A 16,866-nucleotide genomic window follows, 5' to 3' on the forward strand; every position below is an offset into this window, starting at 1 on the left:
CACAAACTTCGTTAGTTTTTATAGATTTTTTTTTCATTTAACGAAATTATTCGTAAATTGACGAAAATTAATGTGTCGTTGCTAATATCGTACAGTTTACAGTTGCCGGCGGTCGCTGTTATATCACTTTATATAAGTAACTAGCCACTGGCCCCGGCTTTGCACGGATGTACATGTATTATACATATAAACCTTCCTCTATTTAAAAAAACCGCTTCAAAATACGTTGCGTAGTTTTAAAGATTTAAGCATACATAGGGGCGGACAGACAGCGACAGCGACTTTGTTTTACATATACAGTGTAATGATTGAAGAAATATAGTCAACAACACAATCCTTTGAAATGTGATGTTGGAGACGAATGGAAAGAATTAGCTGGAAAGTTAAAATAAGGAACGAAGAAGTGGTTGAAAGTGTTAAAGAAAAGAGACAGATCACAGATATAATTGAGAATAGGCGGGGAAAATGTTGGATATCGAAGGAAAAATAGATGGAAAGAGAGGAAGGAGAAGACCAAGACACAGCTATATCAAGCAAGTTGAAGAAAAAGTTGGCGTCGGAGTTACAGTTTGAGTTATAAAGACTGATAAAAGATCGTGGAAGATGCCGGGAGCTCCACTGACAAGAGCACAGCTCTTAAATTATAAATGAATGAATACAAATATTAACCAAGGTTATCTGGATATGTTATATATAGATACTAATGTAAAGTGCGAATACTATAACTACCATATAGTAATTTTAAGTAGCTATGACGTGGTCGAGTGGAATGAGTAGTCATGCTCACTGAAATGTCCAGACATGTGGCGGCGTGGTGGGCCGGGTCATTGGGCTCCCTAAAATATGGTCGAGTGCAGTAATGGCTGGCACATCCGTTATACTCGTGAACGAGGGCTGCTTGTAGGGACTGGTCTGCTCTTGTCACTACGACTGATTTAATCTTATTGTATATTTATATTTGACCCAAAAAAAATTGTGCTGGTTGGTAGTTTGTATTCACACGTTTCGACTTGTAAATGTAAACTTACAAGGATTATTTAAAAGAGCAACACGTAAGTTTCTTGCTCGTTCTTCTTGTGATGACTATTCAAAAGTGCGTAAATTAAGTTTATTTGATTAAATGATTTTCTATTGTATTCTATTCTAATTGTATTGCAAAATAGAATCGTTCTCAATTTACGCGATAGTTCACAAAAGTGGATATTGATGTAATCACTAGACTCTCGACTATTAATAATTGTCGGATACAAATTAAACCATGCTTTGTTTGCCTATGATCGATTACACTTATCTTTCGATCGCTCTAATGACCGCTCGTTAAGCGAGCGAGCTCCGCCGCCTGCGTCCGCTCGCTCACTTCACAATTTATCCAGTGTTCGAGAAGCGTCTACACACGACACTAAAATCGGTATTTTTGTCTAAACTACTCTATTATTAATAGACTCTTGAATGATTGTTACATTAGGAACTAATTGTACTAGAGTGGTGTTTGTTCTATTCGAGGCCAAGAAATCAAACAACAGTAAACAAAGAAATATTCGGGTGTAAATCGAACTCGAACATTATGTATGCCAGGAAAAACATTAACAGGTTTAAAAAAGTAGGTGATTACACTAATAAAATAACTTGACTATTCAAAAGTGCTATTTGTTATCTTAGATATTGTATCTGTTATTTCTATGCAAAAGCGGTGTTAATTTGGAAATCCAAACTATAAAGTGTGATTGATACTCCTCATTTAAAATCATAACTACCTTTTTTTGGACTATTCTAATGCTGTCGGCCGTTGCTGGCCTTTACAGCTTCACCGGACGATAGGGGGCAAAAGCAGATGGCACTCCAAACCCGCAGAAGGATTTAAGGAGCGATTTATTTACCAGCTCACGGCGTGACAGATACGGCTTTAGTCTGAGTGCACCGGTAGGGGTTCGAACCTCGACTCGTGCTTATAATTTCGATCCCCATTTGAAGTGAATGGGGGAGCGATTGGAGAGGACTAAAATCGGCGACGATATATATCGTTCTGCTGTTATATTCCCACGGAAATAGAAATCATAATATGTATAAAAAACACGAACAATTTTATGGTAAATAAAGGTATTTACCTCTAGGTTAGAAACGTTTAGACTAGGTTGCACTAGCGGTAGTCGTACAGCGGTAGACTGTTAGCGTATGTCAATGTCGTTAGGTAATAGCTTTATTTACCATAAACTATTGAACTTCTGTTTCCCGTAGCTGGTCTTTACAACTTGACCACATATTAGGGGCTAGTACAGAATGCTTTTTAAGATCGCGGAAGCACATATGAAACGACTGGAGGCCAAATCCTTTCAATCCCCGTTAGAATGGATTTGATGGAAGAAAATTTACGACGTAATATAACGATATGAGGTTTTGACGACCTTAGTGGTCTAGCAGTTTACGACCGATGTTCGCGGGTTCGATTCCTCGCACGGCACAAATATTCAAATTCAAAAATAATTCATGTAGGACATTTTAGCCGCTTATGAACGTCAAGTTTTTACATTATAATTTTATTTTCCTATCGTCCAGTTCGGTATATAGATCCAATTGAGAAGAACTGGCAAGAAACCGAATTGAATTACTTTTTTTTTTAAAGCCAGTTTATTTTCAATGTATATTTATATAGGTGTCTATGTCTAACATTAAATGAAAATCCCGTGCATGAACAACTATTGCCATGCACGCTCGTCATTCAAGTAATCGTTTAGTAAGTTATAGACTATGCTCAGTAAATATGATTTAACAGATGTTTTGAATTTATTTATTTACGAGGCGATCTAATGTTGATCTCCGATATCGTGACCAATTTTGGAGTCGTGTGTAGATGCTTTACGAATAAACATTATGACCGCCCGGCGACATAATAAAATTGACGATGTGTTTATACAATTAATATATTTTTTGTCCCACAACGCGTACATTGTTCATGTTCGAATAAAATTAATTGCTGGCAGCCATACAATGAACATTTCCACCAAGTTTTTTCATAATTGCAGACAATTAAAAATACGGTAACAATATTATGTATGTTGATATCACATAATCGTAATCTATACATATAAATAAAATTGGAGTGTCTGTTTGTAATATTGAAATAACCGTTTTTTACTACATGCTTATGAATATAAATACGGTATATACACCAAAATTACATTTTTTACAATTTTTGTCTGTCTGTCTGTCGGTCTGTTTGTTCCGGCTAATCTCTGAAATGGCTGGACCGATTTTGACGGGATTTTTTTTTGGCAGGTAGATGATGTAATAAGGAGTAACTTAGGCTTCTTTTATTTAAGAAAAATTAATAATCGTAATCTATACATATAAATAAAATTGGAGTGTCTGTTTGTAATATTGAAATAACCGTTTTTTACTACATGCATATGAATATAAATAAGGTACATACACCAAAATAACATTTTTTACAATTTCTGTCTGTCTGTTTGTTTGTTCCGGTTAATCTCTGAAATGGCTGGACCGATTTTGACGGAACTTTTTTTGGTAAGTAGGTGATGTAATAAGAAGTAACTTAGGCTACTTTTATTTTAGAAAAATAAGGTTAAATTCCACGCGGACGAAGTCGCGGGAACAGCTAGTAATATTGTAAAAGTAAAAGTGTGTGAGTATGGATACATGTTTGTTACTCTTTCACGCAAAAACTACTGAACGGTTTTGATGAAACTTTACCTACAGTAATATAGCTTATACTTAATATATATCTAATCTATATATATAACTCAAAGGTGACTGACACAGTGATCTATCAACGCACAGCCCAAACCACTGGACGGATCGGGCTGAAATTTGGCATGCAGGTAGATGTAATGACGTAGGCATCCGCTAAAAAAGATTTTGATTAATTCTACCCCCAAGGCGATAAAATAGTGGATGAAAGTTTGTATGAAACTTTGTCAATTTTAAACCGATCGGGCTGAGACTTTGCATGCATAAAGCTACTATGACGTAGGCATCGCCTAAAAGGAATTTGATAAATTCCACTCCTAAGGGGATAAATTAACGCGAGCGAAGCCGCGGGCAAAAGCTAGAATATAATAAGGTAATCAATATGCCTGTAACTGCTACAGAATACATAATACTAAGTACTCATTTGATATTTAGTATGTAATAAATAATTGATACTTGATACTCATGTAATACGCACCGCTATGAAGCTTATTGTATACAATTTGTGTTGATCATATAAACATATTAATATATATTAATAATATTTACACATGATACGATATAACATAATATATAGATAATATTAATATATGTGCACGATGCACCTTCTTAGACTTTTATTGTATTTTTATCTAAACATATATAACTCACTGACTGACATAGTGATCTATCAACGCACAGCCCAAACCACTAGATGGATCGGGCTGAAATTTGGCATGCAGAGATATGTTATGACGTAGGCATCCGCTAAGAGAGGATTTTGATTAATTCTACCCCCAAGGGGATAAAATAGGGTATGAAAGTTTGTATGAAACTTTGTCAATTTTAAACCGATCGGGCTGAGACTTTGCATGCATAAAGCTACTATGCATAGGCATCCTCTAAGAAAGGATTTTAATCAATTCTATCCCTAAGAGGATAAACAAACGCGAGCAAAGCCGCAGGCAAAAGCTAGTCTTATATATAAAATTGTCGTGTCACAATGTTAGTTACCATACACCTCTGAAACAGCTTGAACTATTCATATGAAATTTTATATGCATATTCAGTAGGTCTGAGAATCGGCTACTATCTATTTTTCATACCCCTAAGTGATAAGTGTTGGCCACCCCTAACATTATTTTTTTTATTTTTAGGGCAACATTTTTTATTTATATTTTTTTGTTACGTGTCATTAAAGAATACATACAACCCTAAACTTTCACCCTTCTATCACCAACCTGTATTTATTTATATGGTTATTCAGGCGTCCATAGGCTACGGTAACCATTTACCTTCAGATGGGCCGTATGTCTGTTTGCCATAGTAGTATAAAAAAAAAATATGGCAAAACAACGTTTGTCGGGACAGCTAGTATATATTTAAAATCCATTTTCTATTGTTCTATTATTTGTCACTTTTGAAATATATCTATATATAACATATCTTTTACCTTTTACATCAGCGACCATAGTTTCTCTTCGAACTAAAAATAAAATATTTACAGAATATAATATATATACAGTCCTTAGAAACCACTTAGTCGATAAAATTATATCTAGTTTAAGCTAAAACGAGGTAATTTAGACTACGTTCCACACACATGTATGGAATCGAACTTAGAACCGCACTTGTTAAAATATCATACTTTTACTGTGTCACTGGAGTTATAAAAGGTATACGATGATTAGGTAAATTATTGAAAAGTATATATATACATATATATGTATAATACACACATATATATTTTTTTTCGGACTACTCTAATGCTGTTGGCCGCAGCTGGCCTTTATAGCTTCACCGGACGATAGGGGGCGAGTGCAGATGGCACTCCAAACCCGCGGAAGGACTTATGGATTGGCTGAAGGCCAACTCCCGCCTGACGGATACGACATTAATCTGAGGGCACCACTAGGGGTTCGAACCTCGGCTCAGGCTGTCGTAATATCGATCCCCGTTTGAATTGGACGGGGGATCGATCGGAGGGGAAATAATATTAATTGGTGTTGTTCTTCATGAAGTAAAACATGCTGAATTCGTACAAAATAGTATTTGAAGCGGAGCTATCAAATGTGTCTGATGAGTGAGAGATGCTGAGGGTTTTAATGAGGAAAATACGGAGATTAAATAAAATACGACTAGTATGACAGCGATATATAACAGAAAATGATATGTCAAAGAATATTATTACAAAATTTAAAAGTAGCATAAAATCTTATCAAGTAGTTCGTTGCAGTATTAAATTGCTAAATTCATAGAAAATACTAATAGTAACTCTGGACAATTCACACAGCGCCATCTAGTTCCAAGCTGAGCAGAGTTTGTGTTATAGACAACTGATATAAATACACAAATATATTTTTTGGTAAATACATACCCATATTTCGACACGTGTTTCGCCTCTAAACCAGGCATCATCAGGGAATGAATATTTTGGATATAGTTTGAAAGCCTAGTGTAAACTGTGCAGTCAGTATCATTAGGCAGGCCGTATGGATATTCTCAGACAATCTACTACATATAAAAACACTAATACTTAAGCACAAAGTACTATAGTGACTAGATAATAGTAATAATCTCAGGACAATTCACACAGCGCCATCTAGATCCAAGTTAAGCTAGCTAAAGCTTGTGTTACGGGTACTAGGTAACTGATACAAATACATTGGTTTTTTTTTTGTAAATACATACATATTATACATACGTGGACTGGTCTGCTCTAATGACTGATTTCCTCTTATTAATTGTTTAACCAATTGGTTATATATTCAATATTTTTTCTATTTGAGTATTTAATTGAATTAGTGCTAATTGGTGGTTTGTATTCACACACTTAAACTTAAAAATGTAAAGTAATAATAAAATTATTTAAAAGAGCAACACGCAAGTTTCTTGCTCATTTTTCTTGTGATGAGACAGCTTTCCGAACGAGCGGTCGATTAAAAAAATGTGATGACTATTCAAAAGTGCTTCAATGTAAGTTTATTTGAATAAATGATTTTCTATTCTATTCTATATCTGACATGTAGTAACTACGTAATGAGACCAATAACCGAACAGTTTCATAGTAATCATTAAATTTTTATGATACTACAGACGATACAGATAAACATATAACTCGAAATGATTCTAGAGTTTCTAATTGTGGAGAGTATAATAAGATATTAGTACAGTTTGGACTCACTATCTATATAACTCTCGATAACATACACTTTATCCTTCACCTCGACCTAATCCACAGCGCTGTCTGTACATTACACAAGTAATTTGATAACAATTACTTATCTACGACCTCAGTGGTCTAGCGGTCTAGCACACCGCTTTACGTCCGATTGTCGCGGGTTCGATTCCTCGCACGGCATAAACATTTGTATTCATGAGTATGATTGTTTTCTATGTATAATATGTATGTATTTACAAAAAAATCGAAGAATTTATATCATTTGTCAAGTACTCATAACACAAGTTCAGCTTAACTTGAGATTAGATGGCGCTGTGTGATTTATCCAGACGAAAAAAAAGTAAAGATTTTATAGGAACACAAACTGTCACACAGCACAAAACATTAAACAAAATGATGCGATCGTAGAACTTGGTGATAAATGTACAAATTAATTTACGGGACTAACTATTATGGAGTTTTAACGGAGTTTAATAGTAGCTCCAACTATTTGTATGGCCGAGGAATTAAGACAGCGATTTGCCATAATTTTATTCAGATAAGGTCAGTTTTTAAATACTTGATTTTTTTACATGAAATTTAATTTAGTACCATGGCGTTTATGGAATATTAGATATATATAAATATGATGAACAGATATAAAAACATTTCTTGTGATGAATCGAAAAACTTATCTTAAGTTTATTTAAATAAAGATTATTTCTATTTGCAGAATAGAATAGAATATCATTTATTCAAATAAACTTACATTGAAGCACTTTTGTATAGTCATCCACATTTTTTTTAATCTACCGCTCCTTCGGAAAGCCCTCTCATCACAAGAAGAACGAGCAAGAAACTTGCGTGTTGCTCTTTTAAATAATTTTATTCTTACTTTACAATTCAATTTTCAGTGTGTGAATACAACCGATTAGCACTAATTCAATTAAATAATCAAATAGAAAAATTTTGATTTAAATAATCAAAGAGGAAATCAGTCATAGTGATTAGAGCAGACCAGTCCCTACAAGCAGGACCCGTTCACAAGTATGACGGATGAGCCAGCCATCACTGCGGTCGACCATATTTTAGGGAGCCTAATGACCCCAATGATGATATAATACAACTTGAGATTATTAACTGACTGTTCTTTCGTTGTATATAATTTTTTATACTTGTTATTACTATTATTGTTAATACTCATGATTCCTGAGACAGTAGATGTCTCAGGAATCATGAGTATTGCCATATCTTCATTTCACATACCACACCAAATTATAACAGTATCATCATTTTTCAATTAACTACATGAACTTTCCTTCATAATGGGCTGTCGGCCGAACAAACAATTGATGTTACCAACTTGTAATGTAATTCAAGTGACCCAATTAGTTGAACTTATGGAGAACTGGCCAAAACTATTTAACGGTCAGCCTCGAAATTGTGTCGATGGTGTGGTAATTTGTATCACTGAATAATTTAACGCGAAAGCATGGGAGGGGATCCTTTATAGGGAAATGGCAGATGAAACGCCGGCGTCAATGATTTCATTAGATTAATTGATTACTTTGCACCACACTGAATATTTGTAGTCTCACATAGAGATGTGTCAACTCGAGTTGCGCATAATTCGAGTTAACTCGAGTTGAATTCTGCCAACTCGAGTTGGAAGAATTCAACTGGTAAATGAATGAATCAAGTGAAAAAGCGAGAGCATGATTCTGTCATCGAACTGACAATGACATGAAATTTTCCGATCATTTCATATCATACAATTTTCACTCGTCACAAACATTTCAATATAGATTTGAGGTTGCTATCATTTTTTTATTCGCATATTCGTCCGATTATGTTATCAATAAAATGGTTATGCGTTCCATAAGTCCTTCCGCGGCTTTAAAGTGCCATTTCTACTCGCCCCCTAAAGTTCGGTGAAGCTTCAAGGCTAGCTGCGCCCAAAAAATAATTGAATTGTTCGAAAAAATAAAAAAAACCTTTATTCCAGGTAACTCGAGTCAACTCGAATTAACTCGAGTCATATTTATTACGAGTTAGCACATCTCTAGTCTTACATATGCTAATAATAGAGGAATTAAACAAAATCATTGAGTATTGAAATGGACATTCTCAAAATAACACCTAATTTGATAAAATATACATTAAGTACATTCATTACCATCGAGCTGGGAAGTAAGAGCTAGAAACTAGGATTTTGTGTCGATGGTGTGGTAATTTGTATCACTGAATAATTCAACGCTAAAACACGGGAGGGGTCCTTCCAATTCAAATTCAAATTCGAAAATAATTTATTAATGTAGGACATTTTAGCCGCTTATGAACGTATAAAATATTTTACGTTAATTATATTTTTTTCCTTTCCGTCCAGTTCAGTATACAGATCCAATTGAGAAGAACTGGCAAAAACTCAATTGAATTACTTTTTTTTTTAAAGCCAGTTTATTTACAATGTATATTTATATAGGTGTCTATGTCTAACATTAAATGAAAATCCCGTGCATGAACAACTATTGCCATGCACGCTCGTCATTCAAGTAATCGTTTAGTGAGTAATAGGCTTTGCTCAGTAAAAATGTTTTGAATTTATTTAAGGGTAATTCCAATATATCCTTTGGTATCATATTGTAAATTTATATACCTATTCCCATAAAACACCTATAGGCTTTGCTCAGTGAATATAATTTAACAGATATTTTGAATTTATTTAAGGTTAACTCTAGTATATCCTTTGGTAACTTATTGTATATTTTTAGAGCTATAGACATTTTTTAAACAATACTTGGGGATAGCAAATTTGTCTTTAATGTTTGCCTTCATAGGGAAATGGCAGATGGAACGGCGGCGACAATGATTTCATTAGATTAATTGATTACTTCCATCGCGTTGTGATTTAATTCGACCTTTGTGAACGCATCCATTTGTTATTTCCATTATATTAGCATTGATTGAATCACCCTGTATTTGCTGTTATAACATTTATAGAATAACTAGCTGTTTCTACGACTTCGTCCGCGTGGAATTTAACTTTATTTTTCTAAAATAAAAGTAGCCTAAGTTACACTTTATTACATCAGCTACCTGCTAAAAAAGTCCCGTCAAAATCGATCCAGCCATTTCAGAGATTAACCGGAACAAACAGACAGACAGGCAGACAAAAAATGTTATGTTGGTACGGTATTTATATTCATATGCATGTAGTAAAAAAACGGTTAATTCAATATTACACACTCCAATTTTATTTATATGTATCAAAAATATTTAATTGTTTTTTTAAATAAACTTACATTAAAGCACTTTTGAATAGTCATCACATTTTTTTTTAATCTACCGCTCATTCGGAAAGCTGTCTCATCACAAGAAGAACGAGCAAGGAACTTGTGTGTTGCTCTTTTAATTATAGAAACATTTACTTAAAACAGGCTTCAATTCAACGAGGATATGAACGGAAATAGTTGTTCATGCACGGGATTTTCATTTAATGTTAGACATAGACATGTAAAAATAATCATTGTTTACAAACGAACTTTAAAAAAAATTTAGATTAAAAAAAAATCAAAGTAACTTTATTCATGTATTGGGAGTTCTTTATTGCATCTATATATACTGAACTAGTCAGACATAATAAAAGAAAAAACTTAATAAATTTTAAAATCCATCTTACATGAGTTAATAATTTTTTATTTGGTCATCACTACCAAAATTATGATAAAGAATAATAATCTAATGTTGCTAGTTTATAGGCATAAAGACATATATGAAATGATTAAATATTTTTGTACGGTGCGTACACTGTACAGCCGTTAGCATTTTACACTGCTCCGCGTCCATATAACGCCCACACATACCATTTTACCTTCAGTATACCAAATACTCACAAGCAAGCATCAGTCCACACTCAATCATCGTGTACTCATACATCAAGTTGGTAAGCAACCTTATCATACATCAGATTGTGTGGGTCACAGCAGACTCGTACAATTTTATTTACTAAATTTAAACACCACAGAATGGCGAGAGTGAAAATTTCTAATGCGATTTACCAAATCGCAATGGTTCGATTTTAGTAATGCTACGTGTCTGGATGAAAATAAGACGTAAGTCTACCCGAGCAGTTTGGTGAGCCGTTAAATGGTATCATAAAATAGTGGAAGTTTATACAGCACGGCGGGACCGGCTTATCTACACCCAGGGGAGCGATTGAGATCTACCATCGGCGCGCGACACTTCTCGCTGAATGTGTCGCGCCAGTGATCGACCAAGATTCGCAACTCGATTGACTGCCGGTTGCAGACACTTATTTTTATGGTTAAAGAGAGGAGCGGTTAGATTTTTATCAAAAATTTGATGTTACTGAGAGTGACAAAGAAGTTGATGGTCTTCCGGATGAAAGTGATAAATATAATATAACAGTCCAGGACAATTCACAAAACAATCTAGTCTCAACCTAAATAGAGCTTGTGCTATGAGTACAAACAATCATACTCATAAATACATTTTTTTTTACCGTACAAAGAATAGAACTCACGACCATTGGAAATTAAGTGCTGTGATGTAACCTCTAGATCACCAAGGCCGTCATAGATGTTAACGTAAAATCATTGATATTACAGAAGAAATTTTGGGCAATATATAAAAATTATAACATAATCTTAGTTACGATACAACTGGTTTAGGAAATAACTTTTAGTAGTAAGAAAAAAGAGCTGATTTCATTACTATCATGTTAGGAACGTTGTCTGTAGAAAAACGAGTTAAAATATTCTAAATTATTATTAAAAAACTTAAAAGTAGTAAAGATTTGAACGCTTTGAAAATACATAAAAGGTAAAATCGCTCGAGTGAGTTCAAATTCCAATTCAACAGTGTAGTATCCTTTGTGTTAGGAAACGGAACTTGGGAAAGTAAACATAAAGCTTTTTAAAAGAATTGCTTTTATGTTCGTAAGCGATTCGATTAGAAACATCGCCATTACCTCTTTTGATAAATATGAATCAAGAATTTTAAGAACTGTTTATTATTATTATTACTAAATGCTTTATACTTTCACATAATTCAAGGGAATAAAATATGTCTTCAGAATGCACTTGGGAAATAATGTTACAAATTTATAGAATAGTAGATCTCTGAATATTTCATTGAAAATTGCGCCACTTATAAACAAGTTGATTGACTTGGTATGAGCACGGAGCTAAGCAAAAGAAAATATAAAACCCATGTATATATGGATGGAAAAAAGATGGATGGATTGTATAAAATATCATATGTATATAAAAGGAGAGTATGCTCAGATTTGACGGCCGATCAGTGGAAGAGAATGACTTACTGCGCCGACCACAAATAATGGGACAAAGGCAAGGCAATGATGATGACGATGAGTAGGTTTTTTAATCGGTAGGTGTATTATTAACTAAGTATTTCAAGTAGACGAAATAAAACTTTTCAATTAATTCAGATAAAGCAATGGTAATTAATGAACTCGACGTTTTAATAACTATTCATTAGACTAAAGTAAACAGTAAAAGTTGCGGCAAAGATCTCGAATATATTTCGATTAATTCAATTAAAATACTGTCGAAAGGATTCCATTAATATTTACTTATACATCCTTAGTTGAAGTATATGCCTATTGTTAACTTGTTAAACTGTCATTGAAGTCATAAATTAAATTACCAAATTGCTTCAATGTTACGACACTGCAACCCAACGGAAGCACGGCGGCATATTTCATGGTTTACGGCGGAACTTGGACAGTGGGGCCGGAGGCCTCGGACCTCAACTAAATGGGTTATTCAAAGCCAATCCAGTCCGCATATTAGTTTATCGCGTCCCTTCGAAAGGGCTAATCCCATTCAACCCTCGGTAAAGCAATTCCGTCGCCACGGCCTCAAAATGCTCATTGAATGGTGCGGAGCCGACCTGCAATAAGGTTATACTATTTCTTGGACTCACTCTTGAGCCATTAAAACCGTCTAGTCCATTCGCTCACTGTCGGATTAAAAAGGGACCGCTTTTGTACTGTCTCAAGCGAGTGACGCTGCCATTTAGGTTTTATTTTGCCTCGCTTCTAGCACTAGCGTAAATTCCCGTAGTATTGGATTTGCGTTCACTTCCAACAAGAACTTAATAAATTGAATTTTCTCGCTGACTTTCTGTTCAAACTTTAATTTATTAGGGCTTTGTTCTGTCGCGAATCAGAACTGTAATATCAGATGCTTAATTGATATGGAGTAGATAAATAATATGACAATTATTATTATTGATTTAGTTATGCTGTTCTCAGCCTATGAAGCTAATCGAGTAATTACGATGTTAATCAAACAGAGTGGTTTCTCTCCAAGATTGAATGTTTTATTCAGAGGCAACGTTATCTGAGCGAGAGCTCGTCAGCTAATGCTGGCTTTAAAGCGGTCATAAAGTTTTACGCGGACGATCCGCTGGCGGTGGTTTGTCCTGGTCGCTCGTTCTTTCAACACATTGTGATATTTGCGTTACAGAGTTGTCTCTCTTCTAACTTAATGACATTATACGGTGAGACAAATTCTTAGTGTAAGTATTTATATATAAAATTAAATACATTTTATATTCACATGATACTGTATCGTTAATAGTTAAAAGAACTACAAGCATGGAATCCTGTTGATTGGAATAGGTGAGTCCTCTAATTTTAACTAATTTAGAGCAATCAGATTTGAATAATGTATATTGATATGATATATATATATGTAATAGAAGAAACATTAAAAGAAATACAAAGATTACTATTCCACGATACGGTTACGTTAAAGTAATAATAGTTTCTAATAGTCTACACTTGCAGTTAACTTTACTATAAACGTTTTATAGTTCACAAATTTGAATGGAATTTCATTTCCATTGTGTTGCGACAATTCTACTTTGGAATTGCTTCTTTTTACGAAGCAAATGTATTTTTTTGAATAATCTTAAAGGTTAATCAATTATTCGGCAGTCCAAATATTACTGGTTGCCAAAAAAGTAAGACATGGAGGAAGTTATTAGAGAAAGTTTATGTCGGATAATAGATTGACTGGCTAGTACTGAACGGTCTACGTGTAATAACATGTAATAACAGAAATGTATTAGGCACATTGATTTTAGAAGAAAAAGACTAATCCATCACATTTAAAATAAGTAATCATGTTGCTGAGTAACAGTTGATACTATATGTAACGTACAACTGAATCAGATCGAGAATAAATTATATTTGCTACTGCATATAATCTATTGAATATCTCCATAAAAATAAACCTTAATAGGTAGTATTCTTTATGTAATTTGAATGGTAAATAAGATAACAGCTTACCTAATGGTAAGTGGTAATCGTTGCCTATATACTAGGACAGTAGAAATAGAAATAGAAATAGATATAATCTTTATTCAAATAAACTCATTACAAGCACTTTTGAATAGTCATATATTGATTCTACCACTCATTCGGAACGCAGATTCATCACAAGAATGATGTGTGTTGCTCTTTTGAATAGATATTTTTTTATATAAATAATTACACAATAACAAGTAAGAGGCAAGCGATAATCAACATAGAAACCTTTACGCACTCATTTTTAGTGCAATCAGATAATATTGTCAGCGCTATGGATTTTAAGTTTTAGTATTACGGATATCACATTATCATGAGATACGCGTGGTATCACTTGAGCGTTACCACTTCAGAGTCAATTTATCCTGTAATTTTATTGCCTAATCTACTTTTGGAGAGAATGGAGCGCCAAAGGCCTTTATGCCCACGTCTCCTAATTCATAACTCGATCTTCTTAATTCATCTTATACATGTATGTATGTTAATATTATGAGCCGGCACCAGAACTTGACTTCTCTTTTAGATGCAGTTATATGTCTATCTAATTGTGATATATTAGACTGAGTACTTGCAGTGATTGCATCTTTTCGTTCTGCGAGTGATAATATCTATAAGTACTTTCTTAGATTTATTTACAAAATACAAAAGAAAATTAAGAATAGAATAGAAAATCATTTATTCAAATAAACTCAATTTAAGCACTTTTGAATAGTCATAACAATTGTTTTTAATCTACCGCTCATTCGGAAAGCTGTCTCATCACAAGAAGAACGAGCAAGAAATTTGTGTGTTGCTCTTTTAAATAATCCTTGTAAGTTCACATTTACACATCGAAACGTGTGAATACAAACTACTAACTAATTTATTAGGATCAAATATAAATACACAATAAGATTAAATCAGTCGTAGTGATAAGAGAAGACCAGTGCCTACAAGCAGCACTCGTTCACGAGTATGACGAATGAGCCAGTCATCACTGAAGTATTAGGTGTTTAAATTAAATTATTTATTATTTGATTTGTTTTCTTAATTAATAATATAATTTAAATCAGTAATTCACTGTCAAGTCCTCTATGCTTATTACACTTTTTTCATGGAGTATCACAAGGTATTAACCTTAGCCACAAGTGTTCTTACGTCAATGCTCGGATGTTTAAATTAATATAATATACTGGCTACTCGCCCCGGTTTCGCTCGGGTGTACATGTATTATACATATAAACCTTCCTCTAGAATCACTCTATCTACTAAAAAAAACCGTTTCAAAATCCGTTGCGTAGTTTTAAAGATTTAAGCATACATAGGGACGGACAGAGAGCAACAGCGACTTTGTTTTATACTATAACTAGCTACTCGCCCCGGTTTCGCCCGGGTATACATGTTTTATATATATAAACCTTCCTTTAGAATTACTCATCTATTAAAAAATCCGTTGCGTAGTTTTAAAGATTTAAGCATACATAGGGACGGACAGAGAGCAACAGCGACTTTGTTTTATACTATAACTAACTACTCGCCCCGGCTTCGCTCGGGTGTACATGTATTATATATATAAACCTTCCTCTAGAATCACTCTATCTATTAAAAAAACCGTTTCAAAATCCGTTGTGTAGTTTCAAAGATTTAAGCATACATAGGGACGGATAGACATCGATCGCGACTTTGTTTTATACTATGTAATGATTGATTAATTATTAATCATTGTCTATATAATTGTACGTAAAAAGAACAAGATAAATCAAGTATGAACGTAAGTTAATATGAACAAGATGTAAGTACAAGCAAATACAATGCTCACACTTAAGTTTATGAACTTAAACTTGTTGAGTAATTAACTAAAGAAACTATATAAAGTTATAGTTTAAGACCTTATGAGAGATATCGGTTATAAAGAGTTTCCATACAGGTAGCTACTTACCTTATATTAAGATAAAAAGTTATAGATAGGTACTAACCGTCGTAATAGGATCTGAATATGTTTCTTTGCACTAGATTGTCATGAAATCTCTCCGTAAATATTATCCATTCTTGAAATTATCCCTCAAAAGTCCGTCGGTTAACACTATTTAAACTAATTAAATACACTTCAAAATCGCTCACTTTTAATTTGTTTCAATTCTATCTAAACCGTATATGTATTACACTGCGGTCGGTTTGTCAATAAACATCGGCGTATTATCAGTACGTCGTACTTATCACTTCAAAAGTGGTCAACACTGAAACCCGCAAGTCGCAGGTAACGTCGCGTGCGACAAATCGCATCCGTCAGTGCGTGCGGCGGTGTCGCGCGATCATCGCGCCGCCGCGCTTCGGCTGCGGAAGTCGCGTCCACATACAGACATACAGCACTCGCGATCACAGGGCACGGGGCCGCGCGGGGGGGTGGGGGGCGCGCGCTGCGCGGGGGGGCATCGTGACACACGTGCGCTCGCCGCGGCCGGCCCGGGACACTGGCGCCGCCGCCCGCCGCCGCGCGCACGCGCCCCCCGCGCGCCGCCCGCACCCCCCGCCCGCCCCCGACCGCGGCGCGCGCACCCCCAACGATCGCCCCCGAGCCCCCGAGCCTCCGGACGATTTTTACATCTGCACTGTTGTGACATTGAAATTCAATTTTCGACGGAGCTCCCTTTGATGAAGCACGTCGTTTCGAACGCTGAGGAGCGAT

At 34.8% G+C, this 16,866-nt stretch overlaps 1 protein-coding gene across 1 annotated transcript in view; it reads right to left on the bottom strand.

Moving 5' to 3' along the window:
- LOC131842855 (neurotrimin-like) overlaps positions 1-16,596 on the bottom strand; it is a 161,736-nt gene extending 145,140 nt beyond the window's left edge. The window contains exon 1 of the mRNA XM_059191421.1: positions 16,157-16,596. The gene's annotated coding sequence lies outside the window, so the exon portion shown is untranslated. The remainder of the gene's footprint in view (positions 1-16,156) is intronic.
- Positions 16,597-16,866: the final 270 nt, after the last annotated feature.

This window comes from Achroia grisella, unplaced genomic scaffold (genome assembly GCF_030625045.1).
Source record: "Achroia grisella isolate CSIRO2021 unplaced genomic scaffold, CSIRO_AGI_Agris_v1 utg257, whole genome shotgun sequence".
Taxonomy (NCBI): domain Eukaryota; kingdom Metazoa; phylum Arthropoda; class Insecta; order Lepidoptera; family Pyralidae; genus Achroia; species Achroia grisella.